Source organism: Theropithecus gelada, chromosome 16 (assembly GCF_003255815.1).
Source record: "Theropithecus gelada isolate Dixy chromosome 16, Tgel_1.0, whole genome shotgun sequence".
NCBI classification, from domain to species: Eukaryota; Metazoa; Chordata; class Mammalia; order Primates; family Cercopithecidae; genus Theropithecus; species Theropithecus gelada.
Genome location: NC_037684.1, coordinates 62,449,340 through 62,469,847, shown reverse-complemented (window position 1 = coordinate 62,469,847; position 20,508 = coordinate 62,449,340). Strand labels below are relative to the sequence as shown.

At 45.6% G+C, this 20,508-nt stretch overlaps 1 non-coding gene and 1 pseudogene across 2 annotated transcripts; one reads left to right on the top strand and one right to left on the bottom strand.

Annotated features, from left to right (window-relative positions):
- Window positions 1-7,828: 7,828 nt before the first annotated feature.
- LOC112610546 lies at window positions 7,829-7,935 on the bottom strand. Its single transcript, XR_003116423.1, has one exon. It is a non-coding gene; the product is annotated as a U6 spliceosomal RNA (small nuclear RNA).
- Window positions 7,936-16,774: 8,839 nt separating this feature from the next.
- LOC112609708 lies at window positions 16,775-17,490 on the top strand (annotated as a pseudogene). Its single transcript, XR_003116231.1, has one exon. The product of XR_003116231.1 is annotated as an anaphase-promoting complex subunit CDC26 pseudogene (transcript).
- The last annotated feature ends 3,018 nt before the right edge of the window (window positions 17,491-20,508 follow it).

Genomic DNA, 20,508 nt, shown 5'->3' with positions numbered 1-20,508 from the left:
CCTAGCCCATTCTTGGAAATAAACATCTAGCTATCCAGAGGCCACCAGGCTCTTCTGGTAGGAATCAATGAAGGGTCAGCGGGCAGGTGGAGCAGGTAACAGTAGCCTGCCCTCTGAGGTCAGATCTTCCTTTCCCATAAAGAAGTCCTGGCCAGGTGCTGTGGCTCACGCCTGTAATCCCAGCACTTTGGGAAGGCAGAGTCAAGCTGATCACAAGGTCAGGAGATCAAGACCACCCTGGCCAACATGGTGAAACCCCATCTCTACTAAAATACAAAAAAAATTAGTTGGGTGTAGTGGCGTGCACCTGTACTTCCAGCTACTTGGGAGGCTGAGGCAGAAGTATCACTTGAACTCAGGAGGTGGAGCTTGCAGTGAACCTAGATTGCGCTGCTGCACTCCAGCCTGGGTGACAGAGCAAGACTCCGTCTCAAAAAAAAAAAAAAAAAGTCCCTAGAAAAGAACTCCCATTTCCCCAGAAAAATGGGTAATCTGCACCCATTTGCAGCACGGTTCAGGCAGAAGCAGGAAGTATTTCTCTATAGCTTCCATATCTTCCCAAATGGGGGAGGGAGACAAGAGAATCTCAGAGCTATATGACTGGGTGCCACCATTCCCCAACTTGAGGGGTCAAACAGAACCCTAACAATTTTAATTTAAAAGATTTGTATGCTGGTCAACGGTGATCTCACAGTTTTCGCCAAGAACAACTGGTGAGTATTTATGTTACTAAAAAGCACATCATGATGATTTGCCTAAAATAAAGAAAGAGGTTATTCCCTCAAGATGGATGTAAGACTCTTAGGAGAAAAGATAAGGGTATTGTGGCTTTTTCCATAGCAAAGCTTCCCCATTCCTCTGCTCAGCGCGCTCAGGGTTCATGAATTTTAGTGCCTGTGGTGAGAAGCAGCGGCTCCCCCAACCATTACATCGCAGCCATTTTGGGAGTTAGAGACTCCCAGGTAGGAAGAAACTCTGGAATTACCCAGTCTGTCTCCATCAAATGAACTCTCGGGTCTGACCTGCATGCCTTTCATGATGGAGAGCTCCCTCCTTCTAGACAGGTCCATCACTGGTAAGCTCTGATGGTAGAATCGTCTTCCTAGCCTCCACGCTGCCTCAGTCCCAGCCCTTGGGGCCACACAGAAGTCTATTGCTCTTCCCAGGACATCTCCCCATGGAAGTGCATCTTCTCTAGGCTGAGCACTCTGACTCCCACTCCCCACCCTCCTACCCCTCAGCCCCCAAGCCCAGTCCACAAGCCCAGTCCACGGTCTTTTTTTGTTTGTTTGTTTTGAGACAGTCTTGTTCGGTTGCCCAAGCTGTAGTGCAGTGGTGCGATCTCAGCTCACTGCAGCCTCCACCTCCCGGGTTCTAGCAATTCTCCTGCCTCAGCCTCCTGAGTAGCTGGGATTACAGGCGCCCGCCACCATGCCTGGCTAATTTTTTTTGTATTTTAGTAGAGACGGGATTTCACTGTGTTGCCCAGGCCGGTCTCGAATTTCTGAGCTCAAGCAATCCACCTGCCTTGGCCTCTCAAAGCACTCCACAGTCTTCTATAGTATGATGTTTCTAGTCCCTCCCCACACTGGCCTCCTGGGGACATGGCCCATCAGCCTGGCTCCCAGCCCACGGGGCAGAGCAGGGCATCACAGCTGCCAATCATATTCTGGAAAATACAGTCCAAGTCAGCCTTGCTTCTCCTCAGCAATAGCTGGCACTTGTGTTATGAGCTGGCTCTGCAGGGCTTGCAGCTACAGCCACCAGTATCAACACACACTCTCACTTGCACCTTCAAGTCCACAAGAACACTTCACCTGGTTTAAAGCAGAAGCAGGCTGGGCGCCACGTCTCACGCCTGTAATCCCAGCACTTTGGGAGGCTGAGGAGGCCGGATCACAAGGTCAGGAGTTCAAGACCAGCCTGACCAACATGGTGAAATCCCATCTCTACTGAAAATAGAAAAATTAGCCAGGCGTGGTGGCATGTGCCTATAATCCCAGCTATGCAGGAGGCTGAGGCAGGAGAATCGCTTGAACCTGGGAGAAGGAGGTTGCAGTGAGCCAAGATCGTGCCGTTGTACTCCAAACTGTGCGACAGAGTGAGACTCCATCTCAAAAAAAAAAAGAAAGAAAAAAAAAGCAGAAGCAGATGACTCCAGTGGCAACACAATGAGAACTCTGGAAGATGGTGACATGTACGCCTGTCCCTACCTCCCACTTGGCCACTGCCTCTCAACACCCTCTTCAGAGCAAGCGGGGAAGGGGCTTTGGCGAGCACCCTGGCAAACTGGGTTGCCAGTGCTTTTGTGAGGAAGCAAACAAATTTACCAAAAACTATGTCTACACCAGTCAATTCGTCATACGATCAATTTGGCCGATGACCAATTTGCAAATTATTTTTAAAATTTACATTTTGCTGTAGCCATTTTGCCATTTTGTTTTCTTTTCCACTTGAGGCTGAATTGCTCACAGGTTTTGAGTTTCAGGGAGCGCTACTACCATGGACAGGGTTCTCCGGGAGCAGAGAGGCATCCTCCAGGGTCTCAGCAGAGGCCGGCCAGGTCGGTCACTGCCAATCCAGAGGAGCAGAAGCCCATGTGCCTCTCACTCTGGTTGGGCTGTGACAGCTGGAGTCAGCTGCTGAGGGTACAGGGAGCCATGAGCAGGCAAAGAAAAAACCCACAGATGTAGGGGACAGGAACCAGAGGGAAGCTGACCCAGTGGAAGAATTGGGACAGGTGTCTCTGTCTGAAATAGATCTGGGCAAGATCCAGGAGACAACTTGGACACAAAAGAAATACTCTTAAAGAGATCCAGTGGGAGTGAAGTAAAGATTTTTTGAAACTTAAAAGAAGTGGTTCTTAAAGCTTGAAGTAGGGACATAATAAATGAACACATTAATTAGAGAATTGTCTCTATTGAGAATTAAAATAATGACAGGAGATCAGGAGTAGAAATATCTCAAAACCTAGGGCCCAAATGCAAAGAGAGAAAAATCAGGGAGAGAGAGACAGAGAGTGAAGAAGAGAAATTCCGTAGACCTCAGTGAAGGGCTAGGAGAGGACTTCTGTGCTAGGACAGGGCCGTTTAACATAACGAGAAGAATACAGGGTGCTTCGTGTACGTAAAGATGAGAATGGTCATCACTAATAGCTGAGAAGCCAGAGGGAGTTTTCAAAATCATGGAGTAGAGAGGACAGGAATACATGGTTACTTGACAAAGCCAGGTGTAAGAAGGAAAAGGAAAAATAAAACAACAACGAAGTAAGATAAACAGTAACCATAACTTAAGAGGGCAGAAATGAAACAAGGGTGGCCATTATTCCCATGAGAGGGAATTGACTGAATCCCCTGATTAAAAGACAGAGACCCCAGACTGAGTCAAGAAAAAAAGCTTGGCTCTATCCTGTTTACCAGAATCTCATCTAGAATGAAATGATTAAGAAAGGTAAAAAATAAAGGTCTGGACAAAAGGATGTCGGGAAAAGTGCCTCAGCCCTAACCACAACCATAGAAGAGGGAGTGGAAATAGTAATATCAAAGTGGGACTGAGGCCCAAAGACATTGAATGGGGTCGAGACAATGACACAACGAAAGCAAAATGAAGCATAGAAATAAGCATCATTTACTGAACTCTTCCTGTGTACATAGTACTGGGGAGTTCAAGGAATGATGCCATGTCGTCCCCACTATAGCCCCGTAAGGTAGATAATATTATCCCCATTTTACAGATGCATAAATCAAGGCCTAGAGACTTTAAGCAGCTGGTTCAAGGCTTCCCCTCTGAAGCCCGCACTCTTGACCAGTGCACTCTTCCTTGCCCCTTACTTCATGAGAGCAAGAACAGCATTCTACCCAGGGCTGGCACTGCTGTGGAGCCTATTGCACCTTTATGATGTAGACTTTTGGGGATATAACCCATGTGAACACCTCTAACAATTTTTTAAATGTACCAGATTGACTTGTTTTCGATGGAATGATTCCGTCTATTGATCAAAGCCACTCTACCGCCTGCATCTTTTACTCCCGTAAAGTCTCTTCTCAACACGCTCATGCCTTGCCTCCTCTGCCTTCCTCAGGACGCATTAAGATGATTTGGGTCCATGTCCGTAAACCTTGATGGTCGGAAGCAATAGTTTTTTTTTCCTTCATGCCGGAGTCACGAGTGCTTCTGGCCCCATCATGATTTCCATACATCAAAAACACCTACAAGGAAGTAGAGGTTCGATATGATTAAAGTAATCTGGTTCATAGGTGTTGGCATCAAGGTAATGATAAAGTAATTCGATTAATTAACAGTAAAATGTAATTAAGGGGAAGGGATTTTGCAGTAGTTCTTCCACAGCTCAGTTTAGCCGAGATGACATATTAGACTAGACTTCCGTTTCTGGTACCAGCGTGTGAAGCTGAAATAAACTCAGCATTCTCTACTTTCCATGGTAGTTCATACCTCAGAGCTTATCTTACCTAATACTTGTCAATATATTAGATGTGTCATCCCAAATAAGCAAGAGCCATTGGCTGGGGACCCCATAGCCGTCTTACTGGAGATTTAAAGAACAACGGCCAATGTAAACAATATTTAATGTGCCTGACTGATACCTAATTATCTTGATATTGAATTACCAGTAAAACCTGAAAGGTTTTAAATATCTGATATTGATAAGAAAGTCATTATCACTGAGCATTTACTTACTACTTGCCCCAATTTCAGTTCATTACATGACAGTGAGATTGATTGCTTATGAAATCTTTAGTCCTCGTCTCACAATTAATTGATATCTAATCCATACAGGTCATCTTGTTAAATTCCCATTAGGGTATTTGCAGGGAGGTGGGATTGGAGGTCTTCTCTCTAGCAGTGTTGCTTTCCTGTATCCTGCGGTGCTTTCGGGAGTACCTATCCTAAGACTGGAGGCGAACGAAGAATTACAGAGGTTCTCAAACTGTGCTGCATACTAGATAATCACCTGGGGAGCTTTTAAAAATGCACATGCTGAGGTCACACACGCCTCCCTCAAACAATTAAATCAGATTATCTGGGAGTGGAACCCAGGGCTCAGTATGATTTTAAACTCCTAGAATGATTCCAGTGTGTATCCAGATTGACAGCTAGGGGTGAGTTAGACTTCAGGTATGAGCTGGACATCAGCCCCCTGCAGTAATTGGCTTTGACGCAGGGCGTGCAAGGCCCCTCTCCTGTCCCGTAAAGCCTGGTGGTCAGCCACAAGCCATGGCCCATGTTCCTAGCAATGGAGCTCTGCTCAGCCCTGCCCTGTCCCACCGTCTCCATACAGTGTCTTGTGGCTGTCTTTCAGCGTCCACCCTTGAAGGAAGACGACTCCTCTCCTGGCCAGCCACACCGGTCTGAGCTTGGTTTGGGGTCTGGGGAGGTGATTTAGCTCCATAGCCAGAGGGGACTGTGACTTCTTGGTCGTTGTTGAATATACAGTGCCTAGGAGAATTGGCTTCTTGTTGAATGAGCAAAGCTTTTGAGAATTGAACCAGAGTCTACAACGGGCTCACGTGCTGAGGACAGTGGGTCTGCAGTCAGCTGTCACATGGACTTAGGAGAAAGGAGCTGCACTGCTTTGCTGGGAAACTGTCAGAAGTTTCTTTCGCTGATGAATGGAGCAAAATTATTCCCGAGGAGCAGCATGGATTGAGAGATACAGTGAGGGGTGGGGGTGGGGGGCACAGGAGCGCCTTGTACCTGGGGGGTGTGGGAATGGGTGTAAGGGGGGATGAGGGGGGAATGTGGTCCTGGGGGTGCGTGCTGGTGAGGACTTGTGGACATTGCGCATGCATGTGTGAGGATGCCCACAGTGCAGTCATAGTGAGCATCGCTTCCATAGGCATTACAGAGGACACACTGCATGACCCATTTCTAGAAAATCCTAGATAATGAAAATCAATCTACAGTGACAGACAGCAGAAGAGTGGCTGCTCAGGGATGGTGACATAAGCAAGAGATTATCAAGGGCCCAAGAAAACTTTTGTGGCTGATAGATGTGTTCATTATCTTGATTATAGTGATGATTCTATGAGTATGCACACACATCGCAACTCATCAAACTATACACCTCTGAAGTTGAGGATCCATCAGTTATATTTCAATGAAACTAAAAAGGGAACAAGGCTTCTGAAATCTATCTGGGTTCTCACCTTGGCTTCCCTACTTCCTAGTTGGGATCTCTTTGAGGAAGTTACTTAAGATCTCGGTGCCTCAGTTTCTTCATCTGTAAAACGGGAATAATAACTTGCTTGTCTCTGACAGTTGCACAACCGAGTAAGATAGTAACTGAGACAAAAGGATGCAAAGTCCTCATCGCAGTACCTGGCACATTTTCACTGCCCAATGATTGGCACCAGCTATGATGACTGTTCGTGGACCTGCCTGGCGCGTGCACCTATGTTTGTGTGAACATGGCTGTGCATTTCTGCGTCTGTATCCATGCCTGTTTATGTATGCGGGAGTGTGGGGCGTGAATCCGTGTGTCTGTCTGTGTTTGTGAGGGAGTGAGTGGGGCTGGGGATTCGTTCTGGGTGTAGGCAGTGAGTTCAGGCATGAATCTTTCCTTCTCCACCTACCATAACCTCCTTCTCTTCCTCCTCCACCACCACCAGACCACATGGGTTTTGCTTTTTTTGTTTTTTGAGACGGAGTCTCACTCTCTCACCCAGGCTGGAGTGCAGTGATACGATCTCGGCTCACTGCAACCTCTGCCTCCCGGGTTCAAGCAATTCTCCTGTCTCAGCGTCCCAGGTAGCTGGGATTACAGGCGCCCGCACCACACCTGGCTAATTTTTGTATTTTTAGTAGAGACGGGGTTTCACCACACTGGTCAGGCTGGTCTTGAACTCCTGACCTCGTGATCTGCCCACCTCGGCCTCCCAAAGTGCTGGGACTACAGACATGAGTCACAGCACCTGGCCTTTTTTTTTTCTTTTTTTTTTTAAACAGTTATTAAACTGCTACATTTACTGACTCGTTCAGTCTTTTATCATATCCAATAACACAGTGCGTTTTGGAAATCACATCGCCTTGGTTCCTTCATGGCTTCTGCAAATCAAATTTATTTTACCATTGAAAATGTCAAAAGGATTCAGCCAAAGGAAACCTGGAGCTTTCTGGGGTGCAGGACCCTGAAGCTGGCTCTCAGGCTGCCATGAAGGAGGCTAAAGTGCCTCTTTTCCATGTGGATTCCGTTTATGTGAATTTCTTTAAAGCTGGGAGGGAGTTGGAGCTCCTCCTGGGAGAATAGAACCTTCAGACCTGTCTGAGGCAGGCTCACGTGGGAGGAGAGAATTAGTGGCAGCTTAGGGAGTAAACATGGTATCACCAGTTTGCACTGCCCTGAGCTGGGAGCAGGGTAAGAGGAGAGTCCTGGCCCTCGGGGAGGTCTCTGGTGAGCAGGACAGTGACCCAGGGCGGCCCCGGAGCTCAAGGGACAGCTCCCCAGGCCAGGTCTACACACTCCGAGCAATGATTCGAGGACAGTGTTCACAGGGTGGACTTCTGGACCTGCCTACTCTGGAGTTCAGTCCCAGCTCTGCCACTCACCAGCTGGGCCACCTTGGTTAGGTTGCTTTACTTCTCTGAGAGTGTCGTGTAACATGGAGATCAGGGAATCTCAGTGCGTGGCCCCCACTTCCAGGTTCTCCATCGTATACGCTGAGTCTGAATTGGAATCTAGACCTAGTCGGGGGATTTGAGTATCTTTTTTGTTGTTTATTATTGATGCATAATAGTTGTGCATGTTTGTGGGGTACCGTGTGATGTTTCAATGCATGCATTGTATAATGACTAAAGCGTGGTAGTTTAAAAAAACGTGGAATGCTTCACAAACTTTTGTGTCAGTCTTGAGCAGGGGCCAGGCTAATCTTCTCAGTATTATTCCAATTTCAGTCTATGTGCTGCCGAAGGGAGCACTCAAGTATCTCTATAAAAAGGATCATAGGTGTACAAGGCCACATGTCTCAGGTCTCAGGGGTGTTAATTTCCTGATTTCAGAGGAGAGAGACATCTGCATAGGGAGGCTAAAGCTTGCAATACCTCTGTTGAGCACCTACTGTGTGCTGGAGCCTGTGGTGTCCCTGGAGATGCAAGCCATAGATGGGCTGCACCCCTGATTTCCAGGAATCACCCCTGATTGGGGACATGGGTGTGGTGAAACTTCTAGGACCCCAGGCTCTGTGCTAGGAAGTGGGATAGAGCATGAGGCAGGACCAGCTGGGTTCTGATAGAAGGGATCCTCCAGGAGGGCTTCCTGAGATGGGCCCTGGTGAATGGAACACAGGTGCCTACAGTGGTGAGTAATAGAGGCAGGGGTGTAAAGGGAACGTAAGGTGGTAGGTTGGGAACAGGGGAGATGAGGTTGAGATGTCAATTAGAGCCGGCTCACAATGGTCCTGGTGTCAAACGAAGAGGTGGGCTTTATCCTGGAAAGATACTTGTGTTTCGAGCAGGGTGTGTCTGGAGTCCCCAGGACCACCTCCTTGTGCAATGATTGGCCAGGAGTGCTCGTGGGACTCAGCATGCAGTCACACTCATGGCGATGATTCATCAGAGCAAAACTATACACAGTAAGGCCAGCAAAGGGAAAAGGCTCCTGGGTGAAGTCTGGGGAAGACCAGGCACAAGCTTCCAAGGGTCCTCTCCCAAAGAAGCCTCACAAATCGTGTACAGTTGCCTCAGCCACAGGTCGGGACAACACTGTGAAATACTGTCTCAGAGGAGTTCATTGGAGACTCAGTGCCCAGAGATTTTATTGTGGGGATGGTCACCTAGACACCCTTGGTCTAATGCTTACTAAATTTCCAGACTCCCAGAGGGAAAGCAGGTGTTTAGCTTAAACCACGCTGTTTGCACAAACACTTTAGGCGGAGTAAGCTGCTCACATCAGTTAGGATGGGGACCCTTCTCTCATCTATGTTCCCAGACACCAGCCAGGGGCTAGCTTGCAACAGGTCTTTTTTAGAATTCCAGTGCCTCACACCTGTAATCCTAGCACTTTGGGAGGCTGAGAAGAGCAGATTGCCTGAGCTCAGGAGTTCGAGACCAGCCTGGGCAACACGGTGAAACAACATCTCTACTAAAATACAAAAAATTAGCCAGGTATGGCGGCGTGCGCTTATAGTCCCAGCTATTTGGGAGGCTGAGGCAGGAGAATCGCTTGAACCCGGGAGGCAGAAGTTTCAGTGAGCCGAGATGTGCCACTGCACTCCAGCCTGGGCAACAAGAGTGAGACTGTGCCTAAAAAAAAAAAAAAAAAAAAAAAAAAGAATGGTAATGCCAACTCTTTTCTGCACACAGGGGCACTAACATGGTGAGGTCTGCCTGGAAACCCATGTGAAAGGTGGATTGGTGGTGGCGCCAGGACAAACTGGAGGCAGGGAGGTCAGTGAGGAAGCCTAACAAGAGTCTTCTAGAGAGAAGATGAGGCCTGACCTAGGGCAGCTGTCTTTGTTAGGTTTTTGGTTGTACATCCCCATGTCAGAGTGGCTCAGGAAAATCAAGGAGTATTTAGTACATGGATTCAGGTGTGTTGCAGAACTAACTCAAAGGCAAAAATCCCACTGCACTCCTCAGGAGATCAGATTTGGCATTTGTACCACCGCTGTCAGAAAGGATGGGCTTCTCTTGGTTTTCTCTCCCTGGGACCACGGGATTTCTCTTTCGGCTTCCCTCTGTGCATCCTCTGCAGTCCCCTTTCTCTGCAGATTGACTTTCTTTATGTTTTTGACACAGTGGCTGCCAGACAGAAAAGCTTGATCCCTCTCATATTTACACATTCTCTCTTTCTGAGAGCATCTGGGATTCACACCAGCATCTCTCAAGGGCTATTACAATTTCTTGCGAGAGAGAATCTGATTGATGTGCAATGGATTAGGCATCCTCTTGCTCCAAATTAGCTAACACCAGGGACTGAGAATCACATAGTGTTAGCATGGTTGTCCCATGAGTTGGGACAGGAGCTGAGAAAGAAAGTGGTCTCATGGTTCCTGGCTACCAGGCGGTGATCAGTCATTTGTGATAAATCTGACCCATCAGTCATTTGAGATAAATCTGACGCATCTGAGTTCAGTGAGGGAGATAAAGAAAGAAACTGAAAAATTGGGAGGGTGCGAATCTGACATCGTATCAGTAGGTAAATTTTAGAAAAACTTTCTAAGGCAATGATCATAAAATCAATGGTAGTTATAACTTTTTTTTTTTTTTTAAACGGAGTTTTGCTCTTGTCACCCAGGCTGGAATGCAGTGGTGTGATCTCGGCTCACTGCAACCTCCGCCTCCTGGGTTCAAGCGATTCTCCTGCCTCAGCTGTAAGAGTAGCTGGGACTATAGGCGCGTACCACTATGCCAGATTAATTTTTGTATTTTTAGTACAGACGGGGTTTCACTATGTTGGCCAGGATGGTCTCGACCTCCTGACCTCGTGATCCGCCCACCTGAGCCTCCCAAAGTGCTGGGATTACAGGCGTGAACCACCACATCCGGCAGCTAGTTATAACTTTGACAGCAGGTTCTGCTCTCGAGTGGAACTCATTCTGCTCCTTCTGTTCTGGGAGTTCTGAGAATGAAGTGAGAGGTCAGGAATACACGAGCCATTCCCCTCACCCTCACTATATAACACTTACTAATGGGTATTTTACTAGGGACAGCGAGGCAAAGAAGTTGGATGGCTTCTGCAAGTTCACACAGCGTGTCCTTAGAATCACACAGAATCTCTCATTCATTTTATCTACAAACATTTACAGAGTCCCTAATGGGAGAGTTGATCTTTGGGGCAGGTGCACAGAGATGAGCAAATGTGCTGTCTACTTTGGAGAGTTTAATCTCGTTAAAGACACAAGTGTGAACATTCGAGGTGATGAATATCCCATTATCGTGCTTTGATCATTATACATTGTATGCAGGTATCAGAACATCACATATACCCCCAAAATACATACCACAATTCTATGCAAATAAAAAATTATATGAAAAAGACACAGGTGTGTAAATGGTACATGATTAGTGACATAACAGAGGAGAATCAGAGATTGTGAGTTGCAAGCAACATAAATGAACTTTGGGTAACTTAAGCAAGAAAAGGAGGAATTCACTGGCAGTACGTGGAGTGACTCATAGAATTAACGATACACCTGCAGCACCAGGCTTTGGAAAGCTCAGGAAAGTGAGTTGTCCAAGGATCCAGTGAGCAGGAAAGGATGGACGGTTTCTTCAGGACTCCAATTTCAGGAGCAACGTCACCCCGGTCATTTTCCATCTTGGATCACTTGCTGGCAATTTAAGGCCCTGCGAGATAATCTGATTGGTCTAATGTGGACCATCCCCTAGCTTTTTCAGGGTCTCTTGGCTGATGGCACCACCAAGGCTCTATCCATAGGAAAAGCAGTAGCCCCCTATAGAGATCTGCATCCTGTAACTAGGACAAGACAAGGAGAGATGCTGGGAAGGACCGGTCAAGACTCATCGTTGGCTCCAGTATCAACACTCTACCATATTAATTGAGTTTTTTGTTTGTTTGTTTGTTTGTTTGTTTGAGACTGAGTTTCGCTCTCATCACCCAGGCTGGAGTGCAATGGCGCGATCTCAGCTCCCTGCAACTCCCGCCTCCCAGGTTCAAGTGATTCTCCTGCCTCAGCCTCCCACGTAGGTGGAATTACAGGTGCGCACCACCACGCCCGGCTGATTTTTGTATTTTTAGTAGAGATGGGGTTTCACCATGTTGGCCAGGCTCGTCTCAAACTCCTGACCTCAGGTGATCCACCCGCCTCAGCCTCCCAGAGTCCTGGGATTACAGGCGTGAGCCACCACTGCTCCTGGCCACTAGTTGAATTTTCTAGATGGGCCTATGACCAAACATTACATTGCCCTGCATTCCTTGCAGGTAGGCATGCCTGTGTCACTAAGTCCTGGCCAGTGTAAATGAAGTAGAGTGCCACGTGGCAGTTTCTGAAAATTTTTCTTAAAAGGGAGCAGAATCCTTTGTCACCTCCTCTTTGATTCCTGCCCACTCCATCCTGTGGCATTGGATATGCTCTAATGGCTGAAGTTCCAGCCACCATCTTGTGCTAAGAGCCCGAGAACCACGCCCCAGGGAGAACTGAAGAAAAAGGCCAGAGTAGCCTGGATTCCAGAAGATTGTGTAGTTGCCTCCCAACCCTGGGCTTTTATGTGGAGGGATAACTACACTTCTATTCTGTTTAAGCCATGGTTGTTTGAGGGACTCTGTGACTTGCAGCTGAACCAAATCCTAAGAGATCCAGCAGGCAAAACTCTAGATGCCTGCAACAAGAGGTCGTTAAAATTTGCTGCTGGAACCCAGAAGAAAATGCGATAAAATCTGCTTGGAAAAGGTCAGGGAAGGCTTCATAGAGGAAGTGACATTTGAGCAAGGTCTATGAAGGAACTGGGTGTTCCAGGCTGGGAGGGAAGGATGGCAGGTCCTACTCATCTTCCTTCACTCCCTCAAGACCTGGTGCGTGAATTTGAGAGTCACTCTCTTCTGGCTCTGTGTGATGTTCTCACAGTCTCCATGACTAAAGACCACATTGTGGGGTCCTGGAGAAATCAAGCAATTTGCCGAAAATGGAGGGAAGTTTGGGCTCAGTGACATCTCAGTTCTTCTGGGAAGAAGCCAGTTTCCGATTGCATCTCCACAAGTCTGACAGAGTAGATGTCTCAGTGAAATTGAGTGTGTACATGTGTTTGTGTATACACCCCTGGGTGTGTGTGTGTGTGCACGCGTGTGTGTAATTGGAGAGCACTCTGGAAGTGTACCTTCAGCCTGATCTTTATTTGCCAAAACCCAGATCAATATTTTTTTGCCAGTTAAGTTAATTTCTCTTAGGTGAGAAGACATTACGCTCAATACCTCTTTGGCAGTTTCTGACAGTAAGAAGCTGTGCCAGGGCTAGTCTCCATGGCTAGCAGCTTTGCTCCCATTGCCTTGGGACCCATGTCGCTGCTCAGAGAAGAGTCACAATGTATGTGAAGAAGTTGGGTGAGGCTGTGGGCACAGGGCTGGCTGGAGACCAGTCCATCTGCACTGGGAGGGAGTCATCTGGTTCCAAACCAGTTCCGTCCTTGTCTACTCCTCATGAATCCTTGGCTTGGTCTCCATTAGCCTCCTCCAGGGCTGTGAGTAGCCAGGACCCAGTCTGAGAACCTTATAGTAACCACACTCCATGCCTTGGGCATACAAGCCAAGCCACTAGCAGATTCCTCTGAACATATTTCTAGCTCTAGCTTCAACCTTTCATCTCTTAGGATGAAGGAATGGCTGAGACTAGACCTGCTTGGGTGAAGGCTTCTTTTATTAGGCTGAAATGGAAAGTATATGAGGCTTCCTTGCAATAAAAGGAGCCCTTCCTGTAACTGCTCGGAGTATCTGACAGGCAGACCTGGCTAGGTCTGGGCTCGAAAGGAGACGCAGTCAGAAATGAAGCTCACAGGCCGGGCGCGGTGGCTCAAGCCTGTAATCCCAGCACTTTGGGAGGCCGAGATGGGTGGATCACGAGGTCAGGAGATCGAGACCATCCTGGTGAACACAGTGAAACCCCGTCTCTACTAAAACTACAAAAAACTAGCCGGGCGAGGTGGCGGGCGCCTGTAGTCCCAGCTACTCGGGAGGCTGAGGCAGGAGAATGGCGTGAACCCGGGAGGTGGAGCTTGCAGTGAGCTGAGATCCAGCCACTGCACTCCAGCCTGGGCGACAGAGCGAGACTCCGTCTCAAAAAAAAAAAAAAAAAAAGAAATGAAGCTCACAACACTATTTTCCGGGCGCTCTAAGGACCCATTTCATGAATTCAACTCAATTCAACCAGCATTTGAAAACTTCCACTCTCAGACTACAGTCAGACTACTATCACATCCCACCTGACCCATGACTGCCAACCAGAGACCACTAGAAACACACAGGTAGCTTAACAACGTTGGGTTTAATACACAAGCTGAAACAAGGGAGAAGATCCACTACAGGAAACTATGAAGCATCCCAGTAAGGGAGGGTTGAAGAGGACTTACAGGAACCGGGCTTGTGTTAGGTGACAGCGGACAGAGTTGAAGGGAGTGGAGCTTTGCTCTGGATTGGATGCTGGTGAAGGTAATTCTGTATTTGGTATCTAATAATTATTTTCTGTATGGTGAGGAGAATAGAGAGAGACAAAGGCTGTGATTGCTAAAGACGTAGCGGTCCCTCATGGCAGCCCAGATTAGGAGATATTTGGTGATTTTCAGGCACCCCTGGGTAAGTTTCATGTTGTCTGTGTTCAAACACGATTATGAGGGGTCTGGATTGGGTCTTAAGGCATCGCAGTCCCAGAGTCTCCATGTCCAGTGTTGATGTCCTGCAAAATTGCCCATGTTCAATAGTAGAGCACCAAGGCCTAGCTGAGCATGCCAGCCCAGCTCTCGGCTGCTGGGGCACTTTCCTCTTTCCTACCCAGAAAGCATTCCCAGATGTTTCCTTTTGTCCACTCTGTGCCATGGCCTGTGCACTGGGAGTCCAGAGAGGAAACAGCCACAGTTCCACCCCAGGGGAGCTCTCATCTTAGAATGGGGACAGGCTTGTCACTAATTGTGGTAATATTCTCAATTCATAAACTCAGCTGAGCAAAACAAATTAGACTTTATTTTTCTATAATTCGGCCTAATTTCTGTCTCAAGCGTCCCATTCAGCTGGGATAGAAACTTATTTTCAGTTGCTAGGGTCTGAATATTTGTGTTCATATGTTGAAATCCCCACCCCCAAGATGATAGTATGAGGAGGTGGGGCCTTTGGGAGGTGATTAGGTCAGGAGAGTGGAGCCCTCATGAATGGAATTAGTGTCCTGATAAAGAAGGCTGCAGGGAGATCCCTTGCACCTCCTACCATGTGAGGACATAGAGGACATGTGAGGACATAGTGAGACCAGGAAGGAGGCCCTCACCATCCAGTGAGGACACAGTGAAAAGGCATCATCTATTGAAAAGGCACCATCTATTGTCCCAGAAGCAGGCCCTCACCACACACTGAATCTGCTGTTGCCTTGATCTGGAACTTCCCAGGCTTCAGAATCATGAGAAATAAAATTCAGTTTATGGTATTTGGTTATAGCTGCCTGAATGAGTTAAGAAATCTGTCATTGCCTCCCTGTCTGTCTTCATGGCTGTATCTCCATGTTCAGGAGGGCTGATACAGTGGAAGGGATGTGGTCAACAATTTAAAATAAAAATTCTAGGTGATGTTACCAAGGTGGGGTGGGGGAAAAATGGGTGGGTGGTTAGAGGAAGTAAAACTATGCTAAGGTTTCGTCTCAGTCAACCAGAGGGATGTATTTACAGATTTTTGCTGGGAGTTGCTTAAAAAATGTGTGTTTGCTAGTAAAGTTACAGAAAATGTAATTTTAAGTCCAGCACAGGAAAAATATCATATCTGCAATAACAACAACAAAAAACTTCATCAACCCCATGAAAAACAAGGAAAGGAAAATAAAGAAAAAATAGAAAGTTAGGAAAACAAAATAAAACAGCAGAAATAAATATAAAGACATTGTCTATTACAATAATGCAAACTTATTAAACTTACCAATTAAAAGGGATTCTTAAGTTTGATTTTTTTGAAAAATGGTTGCTATTTAAGGGCATCTGTGTAACGATTTACATAAGAGCAGCTCATGAGCTATTTAAAAGCAAAAGAGCTAAAACTAAGTGACACGAAAATATTACAAATAAAGAGATGAATAGCAATAACAGACCTGCAAAAGAAATGTAGTCAGGCATCACTTAAAACCTGGGATACACTCTGAGAAATGTGCCATTAAGCAGTTTCGTTGTGTGAACGTCATAGCGTGAACTTTACAGAAACCTGGATAGTATAGCCTATTACATACCAAGGCTATAGCATAGAGCCTATTAACCCTAGGCTACAAACCTGGACAGCGTGGTAGCGTGCTGAATACCGTCAGCAATTGTAACACAATAGTAAGTGTTGTGTATCTAAACATAGAAAAGAGACAGTAAAAGTATGACATAAAAGATTATTTAAAAATGACACTTCTGGCAGGGCGCGGTGGCTCACGCCTGTAATCCCAGCACTTTGGGAGGCCGAGGTGGGCGGATCATGAGGTCAGGAGATCGAGATCATCCTGGCTAGCACGGTGAAACCCCGTCTCTACTAAAAATACAAAAAATTAGCTAGGCGTGGTGGCGGGCGCCTGTAGTCCCAGCTACTCGGGAGGCTGAGGTAGGAAAATGGCGTGAACCCAGGAGGTGGAGTTGGCAGTGAGCCGAGATCGTGCCACTGCATTGTAGCCTGGGCAACAGAGCAAGATTCCGTCCCCCCCCCCAAAAAAAAATGACACTTCTATACAGGAAATAAATTTCTATACCAACTGAATGGGAAGCTTGAAACAGAAATTAGGTTGAATTATAGAAAAATTAAGTTTTATATTTTTGCACAGCTGAATTTGTGAACTGAGAATATTACCACGACTAGTGATGAGAATGTCCTCATTCTGAGAGAACAGCACTTACTATCAATGCAGGAGGTTTCAGGACTGGAACTTGCTCTGGGGGAGTCAGTGTGTGAGCGGTGGGCATGAATGGGAAAGTCCAGGGCATTACTGTATACTACATAAATACTGTACACTTAAACTACACTCAAATTTATTTTAAAATATTTTTCTTCAATAATGAATTAACCATAGCTCATTGCAACATTTTTACTTTATAAGCTTTAATTTTTAAGAATGGGCACGGTGAGTAGTTTCGTGGAGGGGAGCCGAGGTTCCGGGAAGGGGCTGAGCCGACTTGAAAAGAGATTATGACTGTACCTTTTAATTCTGTAGCTGGAGCACAAGAAGTGTTTGTTTAATGAATGACGTACACACATTTAGGATCTGTTTGGACGCTGAGGATAATCCTGTGAATTGCTAATAGTTCACTGGGTTTGGCCCTTAGTGTTGACTTCAGTATGCTGAGACGAAAACCAACACGCCTAGAGCTAAAGCTTGATGACATTGAAGAGTTTGAGAGCATTCGAAAGGACCTGGAGACCCGTAAGAAACAGAAGGAAGATGTGGAAGTTGTAGGAGGCAGTGATGGAGAAGGAGCCATTGGGCTCAGCAGTGATCCCAAGAGCCGGGAACAAATGATCAATGATTGGATTGGTTATAAACCCCAACCCAAGCCCAATAATCGTTCATCTCAATTTGGAAGTCTTGAATTTTAGAGATGGATTATCTTGCATGCCAGAGCGCTGGAATGGAATAAAATGATGGCAGAAGTACAAACCAGATTTAGAGAATTGAGTGCTTGCAGTCAAGCAGAATGTACCTCCTGCAGAGACAAATCCTTCTGCATGAGATTACTGATGCTTCACTTGCACGCTAAGCCGGAATCCAAACTGTGGTTTGTCTCTGGAAGATCTGACTCTATAAAACTGATCTGAGTTTTTGTTTTTAAAAATAAATATATTTTTGGAAAAAAAAAAAAAAAGAATGGGCGCGGTGGCTCACGCATGTACTCCCAAGACTTTGGGAGGCTGAGGCGGGCGGATCACCTGAGGTCAGGACTTTGATACCAGCCTGGCCAACATGGTGAAACCCCATCTCTACTAAAAATACAAAAATTAGCCAGGTGTGGTGGTGCACACCTGTAATCCCAGCTACACAGGAGGCTGAGGCAGGAGAATCACTTGAACCTGGAGACGGAGGTTGCAGTGAGCTGAGATCACACCACTCAACTCCATCCTGGGCAACAAGAGTGAAACTCTGTCTCTAAAATAAAATAAAATAAAAATAACGAAAAACTTTAATTTTTAGTTTCTGGCTCTTTTGTAATAACACTTAGCATTAAATATATATATCATTGTACAACTTTAAAAATATTTTCTTTGTATTCTTATGCTGTAAGATCTTTTCTATTTAAATTTTCTTTCTTTTTCTTTTTCCTTTTTTCCTTTTTAAACTTTTTTTTTTGTTGTTAAAAACAAAGACACAAACAAGCACACTAGCCTAGGCCTACACAGGGTCATCAATATCACTGTCTTCCACCTCCACATCTTGTCCCACTGGAAGGTCTTCGGGGGTAATAACACGCATAGAGCTGTCATCTCCTATGATAACAACGCCTTCTTCTGGAAAACCTCCTGAGGGACCTGCCTAAGGCTGTTTTACAGTGAACTATTTTTTATAAGCAGCAAAAGTACATTCTAAAATAACGATGAAAAATACAATATAGTAAGTATATAAACCAGTAATGCAGTCTTTTATTATCGTTATCAAGTATTATATGCTGTACGTAATTGTGTGTGTGCTATACTTTTATATAACTGGCAGCACAGTAGATTGGTTTACACCAGCATCACCAAAAACATATGAGTAATGCATTGTCTATGCTGATGTGATGATGGCTATGACTTCACTAGGCAATAGGAATGTTTCAGCTTCATTATAATCTTATGGGAACACCATCATATACTTGATCCACCATTGACCAAAATGTCATTATGTGGTGCATGACTGTATTAACATCAGACAAAACTGAACTTAAGATGGAAAGTAGTAAAAGTATTAGGGACAGGCATTGCATTGTATGAATCCATCAATACTAACCTTGAAATATACAAAGCAAAAACTGAAATAATTAGAGAGAAGAGTTGACAAATAAACAAATGTAGTGGGCAATTTTTAGCAAATCTTTTCCAGAAGCTGATGGATTAAAAATAATGTATAATTATGTCTGCACAAATGTAAATTTAAACTTGACAAAGAGAGGATACACATTGAAAAATGAGCTATGCACAGACCACAAGAGAAGTATCAATAAATTCCAAAGAATCTTCATTACTTATAGTTTCTCTCTCCAGTATGCAATAAAATTAGTAATTAACAACAAAGAGATGTTCTAAGTGTATGTTTGGAAATTAAAAATACACATCTAAATTATCCAGGGGTTAAAAAAGAAAATCATAACAGAAATTAACAAGTATTTCAAATTAAAAGTAATAAAGACATTACATATCTCAGCTTGTCTGAGGCAGTTTCACTGGTTCTTAGAGGAGTAATTTATAGTGTTGAATGCGTTTATTAGGAAATTAGAACAGCTGTATGTAACCCACAATCCAAGCAATCAACTCAAGAATCTAGAAAAAGAATCAGAGAAACTAGAAAGAAGGGAATAATGAAGGTAATGATAGAAATGAATAAACAATAAAACAAATAATAGAACAGCCACCTAAAATAAAGACATCAGCAAAACTAAATGCGGTTGCTTGGAAAGGCCAGTGTTTTACCAATTTTGGTAACAGTAGTTCAGAAAAAGAGAGAGAAGGTATACATGAACAATATTCAAAAGAAAAAGAAAATGTCCACAGATAGACTAGAGATGTTTTACCATAAATGAGTGCACTGAACACCATGTGCCAATCTGTCTGAAACCCTGGAGGGTGCTGCTTTGATTCCATTTAGACTCCCACAGGTCACGGCACAGAGCCTGGGACAGTGCAGGCCCCTAACAGAGATGTGTTGACTGGCAGAGCAGAATTACAACTCTGGAGAACAGCAGCCTTTCATTCTGTCAAGACTCCTTTTACAACTGCTCCATTCAGAATCATATCAGAGCAAATGCCACGTGGTCAAATCCCATTTACTCAATTGAGAAAAGGGATTCGACCACGTGGCATTTGTTTGGAAATGGCTCATGGTGCTGGGGGAGTTTGATCAGAGAAGGTGAGGTCGGAAATCAGAAAGAAATGGTTACCAGGGCTCCAACACAGGAGACTGTCAGTTGAAGAAGGTGGAGAGAGGAAGCCACTAAGCGGGAGAAACAGCATTTGCCAAGGCAAAGAGGTCAGGATGGGGACCGTTGGCCACTTATTACTTGTGTAGCTTTGGGCAAGTCCCTTGACAGATCTGAGCCCAAATGTCCTCATCATCAAGCTGAGGATCATCCCAGTGCCGGCTTCATGGAATTATGAAGACGAAATAAGCTAAGGAATGTAAGGCTCCTGTTCTGGGACCACTGGAGAGTCAGCACTCAATAAATGCAAGGGATGGGGGTGACAATGATGACGATTATTGGTTTCAGCAGTAGACTGGCGCAGGATGTGTGCGGTCGAAGAGGAACGTGAGAAGACAAAAGGAAAGACAGGTTCAAGTGAGACTGTGAAGGGTCATAAACGCCACCCCCAAAGGCAGACGTTACTCCAGGTATCCCAAGGAGTCATCAAAGGCTCGTTTGAGTTGGGACTTGCTGTATGAAATGGGGCACAGCCCACTGAAAGGGAAATGTACCTGAGAGTCCACTACGGAGAGGGGAAGATACCCACGGAAGGAAACTCCCTGGGGGTCCTGGCCACACAGTATGTGATGGATCTTACCACCACCTAAGTCTCCACTTTTAAAATTATTTTCATTCCCTCTATTTCAATTTCCCCAGCTGTGTGGCATCACAGCCGTGTGTGGGGTGTGTGTGTGTGTGTGTGTGTGTGTGTGTGTGTGTGTGTGTGTGTGT